This window comes from Nansenia antarctica (assembly GCF_963989245.1).
Source record: "Nansenia antarctica genome assembly, chromosome: 4".
NCBI classification, from domain to species: Eukaryota; Metazoa; Chordata; class Actinopteri; order Argentiniformes; family Microstomatidae; genus Nansenia; species Nansenia antarctica.
This window is the reverse complement of record NC_137689.1, coordinates 41,029,771-41,044,826: the sequence shown is the minus strand read 5'-3', so window position 1 is coordinate 41,044,826 and position 15,056 is coordinate 41,029,771.

Here is a 15,056-nt window from a genome sequence, read left to right as displayed (position 1 = left end):
TACCTGTATTAATGGCACCTGTTTGAACTCGTTATCAGTATAAAAGACACCTGTCCACAACCTCAAACAGTCACACTCCAAACTCCACTATGGCCAAGACCAAAGAGCTGTCAAAGGACACCAGAAACACAATTTTAGACCTGCACCAGGCTGGGAAGACTGAATCTGCAATAGGTAAGCAGCTTGGTGTGAAGAAATCAACTGTGGGAGCAATTATTAGAAAATGGAAGACATACAAGACCACTGATAATCTCCCTCGATCTGGGGCTCCACGCAAGATCTCATCCTGTGGGGTCAAAATGATCACAAGAACGGTGAGCAAAAATCCCAGAACCACACGGGGGGACCTAGTGAATGACCTGCAGATAGCTGGGACCAAAGTAACAAAGGCTACCGTCAGTAACACACTACGCCGCCAGGGACTGAAATCCTGCAGTGCCAGACGTGTCCCCCTGCTTAAGCCAGTACATGTCCAGGCCCGTCTGAAGTTTGCTAGAGAGCATTTGGATGATCCAGAAGAGGATTGGGAGAATGTCATATGATCAGATGAAACCAAAATAAAACTTTTTGGTAAAAACTCAACTCGTCGTGTTTGGAGGAGAAAGAATGCTGAGTTGCATCCAAAGAACACCATACCTACTGTGAAGCATGGGGTGGAAACATGCTTTGGGGCTGTTTTTCTGCAAAGGGACCAGGACGACTGATCCGTGTAAAGGAAAGAATGAATGGGGCCATGTATCGTGATATTTTGAGTGAAAACCTCCTTCCATCAGCAAGGGCATTGAAGATGAAACGTGGCTGGGTCTTTCAGCATGACAATGATCCCAAACACACCGCCCGGGCAACGAAGAAGTGGCTTCGTAAGAAGCATTTCAAGGTCCCGGAGTGGCCTAGCCAGTCTCCAGATCTCAACCCCATAGAAAATCTTTGGAGGGAGTTGAAAGTCTGTGTTGCCCAGCGACAGCCCCAAAACATCACTGCTCTAGAGGAGATCTGCATGGAGGAATGGGTCGAAATACCAGCAACAGTGTGTGAAAACCTTGTGAAGACTTACAGAAAACGTTTGACCTCTGTCATTGCCAACAAAGGATATATAACAAAGTATTGAGATGAACTTTTGTTATTGACCAAATACTTATTTTCCACCATAATTTGCAAATAAGACAGATTTTCTGGATATTGTTTTTACTCGGCTGACTAAATACTTTTTTGCCCCACTGTACATGCCTGATGAGCCAAGCACAACCATCCTACCCTATCATAACTTACAATGTTTTATTACTATTGTTTACAAACAAAATGTTTAAAACTATTATGTTGATGTCATAGTTCTTCCATCTAGAGAACTATCTATACATTTGATAGGAGTTGAATTTCCCCAGGCCCATCCTTCAAATACTTACCAAAACATGTGGCAGGGCTACCTTTTCCCAGACCGTGACTTTAAAATGGTGGCAGTTTCACAATGTCAGTATTACTGTATAACCATATTACAATCTTCTCTACCTCAAAAACTGATTTGAATTCTTGCCAATACTTATAGCAATACAATACTTTGCTTGTGTAAATGCTGGGAATTGGCGTTTGCCTTTGGAGTCTTCTCTAGGTGTCTGTCAACATGAGGACCAAGGAGGTGTTGATGAATGTCAAGGACGCCACTATGATGCTGAAAAATCTGAAATAAATCATTTACAGGTAAGTCATTAAAAAAGAAAGAAAGCACTGGTGATCTCAGCAATTGCAAATGGCCTGGAGACTTCTACATGACTAAAACATAATAACATGAGAAGGAAGAAGAATCCCCCAAACAACTGTCCCACAGACCAGGAACACTACAGGAGGTAGGGGTGTCAGACTACCATCCACAGACCAGGAACACTACAGGAGGTAGGGGTGTCAGAGACTACCATCCACAGACCAGGAACACTACAGGAGGTAGGGGTGTCAGACTACCATCCACAGACCAGGAACACTACAGGAGGTAGGGGTGTCAGAGACTACCATCCACAGACCAGGAACACTACAGGAGGTAGGGGTGTCAGAGACTACCATCCACAGACCAGGAACACTACAGGAGGTAGGGGTGTCAGAGACTACCACCCACAGACCAGGAACACTACAGGAGGTAGGGGTGTCAGAGACTACCATCCACAGACCAGGAACACTACAGGAGGTAGGGGTGTCAGAGACTACCATCCACAGACCAGGAACACTACAGGAGGTAGGGGTGTCAGAGACTACCATCCACAGACCAGGAACACTACAGGAGGTAGGGGTGTCAGAGACTACCATCCACAGACCAGGAACACTACAGGAGGTAGGGGTGTCAGACTACCACCCACAGACCAGGAACACTACAGGAGGTAGGGGTGTCAGACTACCACCCACAGACCAGGAACACTACAGGAGGTAGGGGTGTCAGACTACCACCCACAGACCAGGAACACTACAGGAGGTAGGGGTGTCAGAGACTACCATCCACAGACCAGGAACACTACAGGAGGTAGGGGTGTCAGACTACCATCCACAGACCAGGAACACTACAGGAGGTAGGGGTGTCAGACTACCATCCACAGACCAGGAACACTACAGGAGGTAGGTGTGTCAGACTACCATCCACAGACCAGGAACACTACAGGAGGTAGGGGTGTCAGAGACTACCATCCACAGACCAGGAACACTACAGGAGGTAGGTGTGTCAGACTACCATCCACAAAAGACTTCACCAGCTGACAACTCTGCAAGTTGCAATGTCTGTAAAAGCAAATGCCTCCAAACTCACTGAACAGTGCTTCATCATACAGTCATAGCAACTAGGGAGTTCTGGCCAAAACGTGGAAAGGTCTTGACTGGCAAAGTCAAGTCAATCTACAGATTGAACATGCATTTCATTTGCTGAAGAGGAGTCTTGGGAGATTGCAACATTTTGTGAAGCCCTTTTTTCTAAATATCCAGTCAGATGTGGATACCAGTTTGAAAGTAGTTTTTGAGCCATTGCCATGTGTTGATTTATGACAACTAGAGAGCCCTTTATCAGTGATGAATAGTCCCAATATGAAGAAGATGGTGGAACCTCACCCCGGAATTATTTGATACATTACTATGTACAACTTTGTAAGACCATATATACCTTCCACCGGCTTCGGAGTAGTTGGGTCTATTTCACTGTTTTGAGAGGAGCTAGCTATCTGTAAAGGGTATGTGACCAAATACTAAACATGAGTGCTTAATTTTTACCTGAAAAGAATGTGGACACCCCTAGTCAAAATGCCTTTTACAATTAATATCTAATGAAAAGAAGCAAACCTAACCTCTAAATGGTACAACGTTAAACATGACACATTTAATCACATTTGAAAACAAGATGAATTTTTATTTTTAACTTTTTTACAGTTTCAAAATAATAAAACGGCCTTGTATTGTGCAAAAGTTTGGGAACCTTGTCGGCTAGTACTTTGTAACTCCTCTAGGGCTGCCACAAACGATTATTTTCATAGTCGACTAGTCACCGATTATTTTAACGATTAGTCGACTAATCGGATCATAAATTACAGCTTATCGCACAATTACTCAATCGCTCTTATTTAGCTATCATCTTCTAAATCAGCTTCTAAATTTAGCTTGAAGTTGTTAGTTGTTGTTGTAGGCATGTGCTAACTAAAAATAAAGACAATTAAAATGATTGTTCACTCAAAAATAGATATTTTAATGAACTTTGCAGATTTATTTCTGGCATCACTTGCATGTAATGTAATGTAAAGAGTAGTAGAGGGTGCAAACTGCTGAGTAAAATGAGGTAGGCTAGGCACTAGGCAACCAAAAGAATACAAAAACAAAAGTAAATACTTGTACAGAGTACAAAAGTTTTGCTTTGCTTCACTCATCTCATAGTAGAACGCGCCTTCTTAGCACTGTAACGTTAAGACAACATTTTTAGCTATTTGATAAGTATCGCTTTGATGACAACGTAAAATAATGTAAGAAGGCTTTTAACGTAACGATATCGTTAGCCAATAACAAGCTAACTAGCTTACCGAGACGAGCCATCGTCTTCCTCGTCATCTGCCACAACGTGCTTCCTTTTTAGATGCTCGCGCATCATAGACGTGCTGCCATGATAAGCGAGTTCAGCTTTGCAAATTTTACATTTTACATTCTTTTTTTCAACGTTGTGGTTGAAATGCTCCCACACTTTAGAGGTACGAGGACAGGAAGACATTTCTCTGTTTGTTTTTCCGGGGAAGTCACGTGTGCCCCGGATGACCGACACTGCGCATGTACATCAAAGACACTGGGAGACGCTAGCTGTTGTGTCTTGTTGTTCTCTCTGACTTACAAGATACACTTTATAATAATAATGACTCTGGTCTCTGGAGCAACGTTCAACGTGCGTCTTTATTCACCATTCCAACAACAACTAGACCACACTAGTCAATCGATGATAACATTGTCAAGATGTAATGCTACGGAGGCAATAGCAATCAATCCCAGATCTATGCTAAACATAGCAATATACTACATCCCCCCTTTTAAGCATTAAAAGTCTCTCTTGGGTCAACTGAAAATTAGTCTCTGAAAAGATGAAACAGACAATAAGTGTCACTGGGCCTTATGGCTTCAGTCGATGGATTGATCTTCTTCTTTAAGAACTGTACTCACTGTACTCACTACTAATGTATATGATCTAAACAATAACAGTGCAGACCTGACTATAACTTGTCAAGTAACTTGTGAACTTTCACTTGGAGTAAAATCAAACTTGTAAACATACCACACTTTCTAAATGTGTCCAACTATCATCTAGTAACTAACTAAACTAAGGGTCAGAGGTCACCAGTACTTAACCCTGGTGGAGCACAACCTTCAGCGTTGGCCCATCTCAAAGTCTTGATACCTTGCCGGAAGCGCCACAGCTCTGCCACTTCTGGTGCGGCAGGTAGGAGTGGAGCTCTCGCCCTCACAGGAGGACGGGTGCTGAGCTGGATGATCCGGTGACTCTGGGGGTCCTCCCAGCGGGCTCACAGGTGCAGGCTGCTCCAGTGGCTCAGGATCTCTCTCTTGATGCAGACTTGGATGAATACGCCTGAGATGACGTCTGTTCCTTCTGAAGACAACACCAGACGGGCTTCTCACGTTGTATGACCGTGGCTCTTCTCGTTGGTTTAGGACTCTGGCTGGCATCCATCCACGTCTCGTTTCCATGTGAACCGTTGCACCAGGAGCAAACTCAGGTAAGGGCTGTGAGTTGCGGTTGTAGTAGTGCTCCTGTCTGGTTTGGAGATCTTTCAGCCTGGCATGAACTCCTCTCGGGGTAGCTGGCTGTAGAACAGCTGTAGAGCAGGGCAGCGTGCTTCGTAGTACTCTTCCCATAAGCACCTGAGCTGGGGAAACATCTGTGCCTGTTATTGGAGTGTTTCTCAATGCTAGCAGGGCTAGATGGGGGTCTATGTTGGTCTGCAAAGCTTTCTTGAGTGCATGTTTGACCGTCTTCACCATCCTCTCTGCCAGACCGTTGGATTGAGGATATGCAGGGCTGGAGTGAATGAGCTGTATTCCCCAGGATGCTGCAAACTCCCTCATCTCTGCACTTGCAAAAGGAACATGGTCGCTTACCAGCTCTTTTGGGATCCCGTGCCTCGCGTAGACTGCTTTCATCTTGCGGATGACTGTGTGAGCGGTCTTGTCAGGTAGATGGAGCACCTCTGGGTACTTGGACAGATAGTCCACCACAACAAGGTATGACTGGCCCTGGAGCTCAAAGATGTCAGCCCCGACCTTTAGCCATGTTATCTCAGGGATATCATGTGACATGAGGGGCTCTCTCTGGTTCTGTGGTTGGAGTTGTTGACACGGAGAGCATCTCTCCACTGCGTTGTCGATGTCACGAGTCATTCCCGGCCAGTACACGACTTGTCGGGCCTGTGCCTTTGTCCTCTGGATACCTTGATGTGCGAGGTGTAGTCTCTCTAGTATCACCTGTCTGGCGGCTTGAGGAATCACAATTCTGTCGCCGGTCATCAGTAGTCCGTCCCTGATGTGGATAATGTGCCGCTGAGGCCAGTATTGGTAGAGACTGGCGGGCACACTACGTCGTCTTTGGGGCCAGCCGCTGCGGTGTCTCTCAGCCACTGCCTGTAGTGTCTCGTCAGCTGCTGTGGCTTCTTTGAGCATCTTGAGCATGTCTGAGCTCATGGCAGCAGTAGCCTCCATCGTGTGGATCACTCTCTCCTCGAAGAGGTCCTCTTTTCCACTGTCGGCCTGTTCGGTGACAAACGCGCGGGAAAGGGTGTCGGCGACGTGCATGTCTTTTCCTGGCGTGTATGTTATTTTCAAATCATACCGTTGAAGCTGGAGCAACATGCGCTGTAGTCTTGCTGGGGCTTTGCTCAGGTGTTTCTTAAAAATCACTTCAAGTGGCTTGTGATCAGATTGGACTGTAACAGTGTTGCCGTAAACATACTGGTGGAAGCGTTTGGCTGCGAACACTATCGCCAGCAACTCCTTCTCTATTTGGGCGTAGTTTCTCTCAGCTTCTGTGAGAGCTCGTGAGGCATAGCACAGCGGTCTCCCCTCCTGGAGAAGACAAGCTCCCAGTCCATCTTTCGACGCGTCAGCCTGTATGGTGAGAGGCATGGCTTGGTCATAGAACTTCAGCACAGGGGCGTTGGTGAGGGCTGACTTCAGCTTGATTAAAGCATCATCATGTTCATGGTTCCACTGCCAAGCTGCATCTCTCCTCAGCAGCTGTCTGAGCGGGGCAGTCACTGAAGCTTCATCAGGGATATACTGAGCCAAATACCTCGTCATCCCCAACAGCCTCTGCAGCCCTGTCTTGTCCTCTGGTGGCGGCATGTTGTTGATGGCCGTCACCTTTGTGTCATCCGGTTTCACTCCCTCTGGTGTAATGACGTGGCCCATGTATCTGACGGTGTTGATTTTGTACTGGATTTTTTCCTTGTTGAACTTGACGTTGGCTCTCTGTGCCCTCTCCATGACCTTGTGAAGGATGCCATCATGTTCCTCTTCTGTGGCGGCGGCGATTATCATATCGTCTGCGATGATATGGACTCCTTCGATGTCTCCAAAAGCCTCACAGTTTTTCTGCTGAAAAACTTCGCTGGCGGACTTGATGCCAAAAGGAAGTCTCTTAAAGCGGAATCTTCCCCACGGCGTACTGAATGTGCACAGCATAGATGATGGCTCGTCAAGTCTCACCTGCCAATATCCGTCCTTCTCGTCCAGGATCGTGAATATTGACTTCCCAGAGAGCTTGCTCTGGACTTCCTCCGGGGTTGGTATCGAGTAGTGCTGCCTCTTGATTGCCTCATTCAGATCACGAGGATCCAAACACACCCTCAGTGATCCGTTCTTTTTCTCAGTGATGACGAGGCTATTCACCCACTCGGTCGGGTCTGTCACAGGTGCTATGACGTCCTTTTTTACAAGCTCTTTCAGGGTTGTTTTCAGTCTGTCCACGACACTGACTGGGATCTTTCTGCATCCGTGGATGACTGGGGCCACACTTGGGTCTGTGTGTATGTGGTGCACACCGGGGAACTCACCCAGGCCACTGAAAACAGATGCGTACCGCTCCACCAGCTCCTCTTTTGTAGCTGGTGCCTTGACTGCAAGCGTCTCTATTCTCCTCACGAGCTGCAGTGTCTCGCACGCTTCTCTGCCCAGGATGGGCGTGGTGGACTGTGCAGTCACAAAAAAAATTAGATTTGCTCTTGCTCTATTGGGTGTCTCACACGTGAATGTCACTGTTCCTTTCGGTTTCAGGCGTGCTCCTCCATAGGCAATGAGAAGTGTCTGTGTAGGCTTTAGTCGTGGGGGCCCCGGTATCTCCTCGAAAATGCACATTGGAAGCACGTTCGCCTCCGCCCCCGTGTCCAGCTTGAATCTGACCGGGGTGTCTCTGAGGTTGACTGTGGTGTACCACGCGTTGTCTGTCTGCTGCGTGATCTTATCTACCCTAACACAGAACACTGAGCCTACAAATAAAGAATCTACCTCGCTCTCAAGTTGACTGACGTCCCTTGCTGTGACTGTCCCATGCTGTGGTGCGCCACACACTTTGGACCAATGGTTTCTCTTGTTGCATTTGTGGCATGTGGTCCCGAAGGCAGGACATTGGCGGGGCGGGTGTGTCCCTCCACACTTCCCGCATGTGTTTGTGCTGTCCGTCTGCTCATTTGCTCTTCCTGACGATCTTTGTTTTCTGTATCCTCTTCTCATCTCAGAGTAGCTAGTAGTTCCTCTGGACAGTGCTTGAACTGGGGCGTCTGCGTGCCCTGTCCCCATAGCTTGCAGCTGTGACTTGGCAGCTTCTGCAGCTCTGCATATGGTTAGTGCTCTGTCCAGGGTTAGGTCTGTCTCTCTCAATAGTCTCTCTTTCATGCGAGGATCAGTTAGGCTAAACACCATTTTGTCTCTCAATGTGTCATTCTCACCTGCACCAAACTCACAGTCTCTGCATTTCTGACGGAGTTCAGTCACAAACTTGTCGACACTAACTCCCTCTGACATAGAATGGGACCAGAATTGGTGACGTTCAAAAACAATGTTCTTTTTGGGGATACAGTATGCTTCAAATGCATCCATGATCTCTTTCATTGTCTCGTATGCTGGGTCTTCAAAATCAATGGTGAATGTATTATATACCTCTAATGCCTCTTCTCCTATGGTGTGCAGCATGATGGCTATTTTCACATGCTCATCTTTATCATCTGCACCAGTGGCAATCATATACAGTTCAAAACGTTGTTTCCACCGACGCCAATTCTCACTCACGTTTCCAGAGAGCATGAGCGGCGCGGGAGGCTTGAACTGTTCCATGCTTTGCTTTCACTCGCTAGCTACTACGAACGAACGTCGCACAGGGTCGATAGCTAACTATAGTTCTCCACAAAGTTTCTGCGTAGATCGACGGCGCCTCGCAATTCCTTATATTTGTGAAGAAGTCACATCTTCTGACACCATGTTGTGTCTTGTTGTTCTCTCTGACTTACAAGATACACTTTATAATAATAATGACTCTGGTCTCTGGAGCAACGTTCAACGTGCGTCTTTATTCACCATTCCAACAACAACTAGACCACACTAGTCAATCGATGATAACATTGTCAAGATGTAATGCTACGGAGGCAATAGCAATCAATCCCAGATCTATGCTAAACATAGCAATATACTACACTAGCCAGTGGCAGCTTCAGGGAAGAAAAACGAATGCTTATCGAATGAAATGAATGGTCTTTATTGTCATTGATATAGTACAGGTACCAAACAACGAAATTTGGGAGGGGGGGCTCCCCTGGTGCTAGGCAAAAAAAAAAAAAAACGCTTATTTCAGCTAAAAAAAAACATGCGACTACGGCGATTACCAAATGTCGGCGACGATTTTGGTAGTCGACGTCGTCGTGACTAGTCGACTAATCGTGGCAGCCTTAAACTCCTCCTCGGGCAACTATAACAGCTTGCAAACGCTTCCTGTAGCCAGCTAAGAGTCTTTCAGTTCTTGTTTTGGGAATTTTTCCCCATTCTTCCTGGCAGAACACCTCTAGCTCAGAAATATTCTTCTGCCTTCTTGCATGCACGGCATGTTTGAGATCTCTCCACAGATTTTCAATAATATTCAAGTCTGGGGACTGTGATGGCCATTCCAAAACCTTCATCCGTCTTTCCTGGAGGTACTTCATGGTGGATTTTGAGGTATGCTTCGGGTCATTGTCTTGTTGGAATACCCAACCTCTTTTCAACTTCAATTTCTGGACTGACCTTCGAACATTAGCCTCTAGAATGTCTTGATATTTGGTGGAATCCATTCTTCCTTCCACCAGCACAATATTTTTCTCCAAACATACCTTCTTTGGTTGTGGCCAAAAAGTTCAATTTTGGTTTTGTCAGTCCAAAGCACATTGTTCCAATAGGCTTCAGGTTTCTCAAGTTTTTCTTTTGCATACTTCAGTCGCTTAATTTTGTGTTGAGGTCGTCAGTGGCGTACCGCAAAATCCCGAGGCCCACCGGCAAGGTGGCGGCGGGGGCCCTTTCGCAACGGAGGTTAACTCAAATGGATGTAGCGGTAAATTTATTTTAAGGCTGCATATAGCCTACAGCATAGACCGTTAGTTAACCCTAACCCTACTACAGCATAGACCGTTAGTTAACCCTAACCCTACTACAGCAGGTAGACCGTATGGTTGGCCTGGACAGCTATCAGCTACAGCGCGCTGCCCGTTTGCTCAGAATGACACCGTGTGTGTGACTGTGCGGACATATCCATACACAAACGGCAACAAGAACAGACAGACAGGCTACACACCACCCCGAGTTAATTTGATTCATAGATTAATACATATCTCTAATAATATCAAATAATAGACCATTCTTACCTTTAACAATGACCAACACGTCCTCTCCTCCTGACATTAGTTTTTGCAAAGTCCTTCACTATGTAACATAGTATGTTTGTTAAATCAATTTGACGTGCGCGCTGGCTTTCAATGCTGCCCGCTTTAGTCGCAGAAGCTGCATTGGGTCAGTTTGTGAGAAAATATTAAATTTGGGGAAGTTTCACTGCATTTTGTTACATTTTATATTGCTCTTTCCGTTTTTGCGCACCACTGAGGTACTTTCGCTTGCTCATTTTTCTGCAGGGTCTTGTGTCTCGCTGCCTACATTTTTTTCTAATCTAATAAAAAAGTTGGTATTGTAGTGCCGAGAGACGGGAGTCGTAGGCGGCATATCAAATGACAAAGCTAAACGTTTAATGAAGGACATGAACGTTTGTCAACAACACACTCAAGCAGTAACTGAATAAACAACTCGGGTACCACGCACTTAACTGTCCGTGCGGAACAATACTCCCAACCCATAGTTCCATGGGTGAATTATGTCCAATGTTAGGGGGCCCCCTAGAGGCTGGGGGCCCCCCTGCGATGCGTCGCTTGCGGGCCCGTCCCCTACGCCAGAGGTTCCCAAAGTGGGTGCTGCGGCACCTGTCCGGGGGTGCCGCCAAATCTGCTCGTAAAAAAAAAAAAAAAAAAAAGAAACAAGTATAATATACAATTATAATAATAATAATAATACATGAATAAACGTTTGTTTATTACATGTGCAATGGAGTTCATAAGCAAATAAAATATATATTTCTCAGATTTGAAAGATATTAATTTACTAACTAGGCCTACTAGTTACTAACTAACTACTCCTCACTGAAGTCTTGGACCAAGCGGTGAAAATGGTTAATTATGTAAAATCACGCCCGCTGAAGTCACGGCTGTTCAGCACATTGTGCAATGAGATGGGGTCCGAGCATGAGGGGCTCTTATTACACACAGAGGTCCGCTGGCTGTCGCGGGGCAAGGTGTTATCCCGTGTCTATGAGCTCCGAGATGAACTGATCACTTTTGTCAGTGAGCACGACTTGCCATACAAAGAACAATTGGAAGATGAATCGTGGTGGATTAAGCTTGCTTATCTGGCAGATATTTTCAGCCACCTTAATGACCTCAACATAAAAATGCAAGGGAAGGCTGAGAATATCTTGACAGCGACAGACAAACTGAACGGATTCCGATCCAAATTGAGACGGTGGCAAGATGGGGTGGCCAAGAAAAACATTGAAATGTTTACGTTGACGGCCAATGACGCAGCACACAAGTCAGCGTCTTTCTTGAATCTGATCGCTGCGCACCTACGTATGCTGGAGGAGAGATTTGAGTCCTATTTCCCTCCAATGAACGAAGACTTTGACTGGCTCCGGGATCCGTTCAACCCCCTCTCATCAGCATCAGCCGCTAGTTTGAGCAGCAAAGCTCAAGATGAACTGGCAGAGCTCATTATGGACCGCACACTGAAGCTCAAACATGGTGAGCTAGGTTTGGATAGGTTTTGACTGCTTGTGGGACATGAATATCCATCTCTCTCAGAGAGCGCCATCAAGGTGCTTTTACCCTTCCCAACCTCCTACTTGTGCGAGCTGGCTTTTTCTTCTCTAGCATACGTCAAGAACAAGACACGCACGCGACTGTCAGTGGAACAGGACCTGCGTGTCGCGCTGTCCACTATCTCTCCCCGCATAGAGACTCTGCTCCCAAAAGCAGGCGCATGTGTCCCACTAATGCGCACAACATATTTCTTTGTTTTGTATTTCTCTCAATTTTTACAATTCTGTTATGATTATTATTGTTAAATTATTATAGTTGTGAGTTACCCGTTTGGTTCAGAAGATGTGAAATAATAATCTCAGAATGAGCATTGAAATGAGAATTACATTTTAAGGCATTATTTTAAGCCCCCCAAAAAAGCATTGTTCCATTGATTGATTATACAGGCCTTTGATATTTTATTTGTGTGAAGAATTCCCTCTGAGTCTCCTCCCATATTGTACAATCCTTGAGGGCCACAATTTTATTTAATTTAGCGATAGTTTGACTGACCTATGCATTCTTGCCCATCCATTACAGTTCATTTATGACTTTTATTATCTTGTTAAAATTCATTGGGGCAATACTTATGTATTATATATAAACACACATTTTCAAACCAATTCATCGTGTATTGTTTTTAGTTTAAGCTCCGAGGCATTTTAAAAATCTTCGTAGAGTTGGGGTGCCTTGGAGAAGGGGGAAAGCTTCAGGGGTGCCTTGGTTAAAAAAAGTTTGGGAACCTCTGCCCTACGCCACTGGAGGTCGTAGGTAAGGCTTCTTTCTGGCAACTCTGCCATGTAGGTCTTTGTTGTTTAAAGTACACTGTATTGTTGTACTGTGAACAACTAGACCGGTGTCTGCTACTCTTTTGCAGTGATATGTGGGTTCTTCTGAGCATTTTTCACCAGCTCTCGGGCCATTCTATCAGAACATTTTCTTGGTCTTCCAGATCTTGCCTTGACTTCAATTGTTCCATTTATTTTCCATTTTCTGATGTTTTTGACACTGGAAATGGGTAGTTTGAAACGTTGCGAGAGTTTTTTGTAGCCTTCTCCTTGACGGTGGAAGTGAACTATCTTGATTCTGACATCCATGGACAACTGTTTAGAGGAACCCATGGTTTTTAACACCAGACACAACAGCCACCACAGTCTGATACTTTAGAAGGCATGGAGTTACTTCAGAATAGTTCAACCGTGGAATTACCTGACTCATTGAAGCCCTAACGAGTAAATCACCTTGGTCTGGGGCCTTAGTAATCATCTAAGATAACAAAGAATAATACAAAAGGGTTCCCAAACTTTTGCACAGGGCCCTTTTCTTTTTTTATATAATTTTAAAACACTGAAAAAATTAAATAAAAGGAAACCTTAAAATGTGCAGAAAGGTGTCATGTTTAACTTTGTAGCATTTAGTGTTCAGGTTTGCTTTCAATCACTTGGAGAGTTTTTGTAACAGACATTTAAACCAGGGGTGCCCACATTTCTGCACCCCACTGTAAAATCAATCTGACCAAATACACTGCTCAAAAAAATGAAGGGAACACTTAATCATCACAGTATAACACCAAGGCAACAGGATAGGCAACAGCAACAAGACAACCCCCCCCAAAAAAGAAATAGTTTTGCAGATGATGACAACAGACCATTTCTCACTCCTTATCCTTCCAGACAGATTTTTCCCTAGTTTTGCATTTTGCTAGTGCCCTTGTCACTACTGGTAACATGAGGCGGTGGGACTTGTGCTCACAGCCCAGCAACATGCAGCTCGACTGGCATTTGCCAGATAACACCAGAATTGGCAGATTCGCCATTGGTGCCACGTTCTCTTCACAGATGAGAGCAGGTTCACACTGAGCACATGTGACAGATGTGAGAGAGTCTGGACACGCCGTGGCGAACGTTATGCTGCCTGCAACATCATCCAGCATGACCGGTTTGGTTTGTCAGTGATGGTCTGGGGAGGCATATCCTTGAAGTGTTCCCTTAATTTCTTTGAGCAGTGTACTGTGGGTGCCCTGAGATAGGGGCACTACGGATGAAAATCGTTTGTTTCAAAATGGTGAAACCAATATTTATAGAAATAATACCCAATGAAAGCTGAGAACCTATACTTTAACCTCATAGTAATTGTTTGATTTCAAATCCAAACTACTGGGAGTGTAGAGCCAAAAGATGAGAAAGAAAATGCTTCACTGTCCAAATACTTACGCAGGACACTGCATATGGATGGGTCGAACCCGGGTCTCCTAAACCAAAAGTCTACCATTAGACCAGGAGGATGTCCTTACAGTCACAGGTTGACATTACGGCACCATGGTATAGTCTGTTTGACACTGCCTGGCTGACTGGTATGTCTGCTTGAAATGACACAAGAGACCAGCTTCACGTTATGTGGCAGAGAAATCCATTTCCCACCACTGGCAGAGACAGTAATAATAACCTATCAAATATTAGAGCTCCAATTCATCTCCAATATTTTTTAGAATATAAACTTTATAGGTGACATTTGCATCCTCACAACACAAAAGGAAGAAGAAAAGAAATTAAAACAAACAACAAACCAACGAGAAGTGCAGCATCCACATCAATTGTTGCCGACACAGGGGATAGGTACTTTTCTTTTTTTTCGTTCTTATTTTTTCTTTTTTTTAAAATGTGGGACAATTTTTATCCTCAAGAGGCAAAAGCTCCTGAAATTGTCCCTTCACACTTCAAAAAAACACACACACACACACACACACACACACACACACAATAAATGAACAAAATGAGTCCACTTCTGTCTAGCTTTAGAACACTACACAAGTTTGTTCATGTCTGACAGCTTAGAAACATGGTCCTTCAAGTTGATTGTCATTGAAGCTGAAGATTTAGGAGGGAACTGTTCCAACTGTCTCCGTGTCCTAGTATCCATACACAGCAAGGCTCAGCACAGGAGCATCTCACTCCTCTGAGATGGTCTCTTCTCATCTCCTCTTCTCCATCTCTAGTCCCAAAACAGGACGGGTGAAAACAAGGTAATAGACAGGATTACGGGCAGGACATAAGACAAGGAGGCCATTCCAGACTGTTGATACGCCCCCCCCCCCCCTCTCAGTCCATCACTTCCTGGTGCTCACTAGTA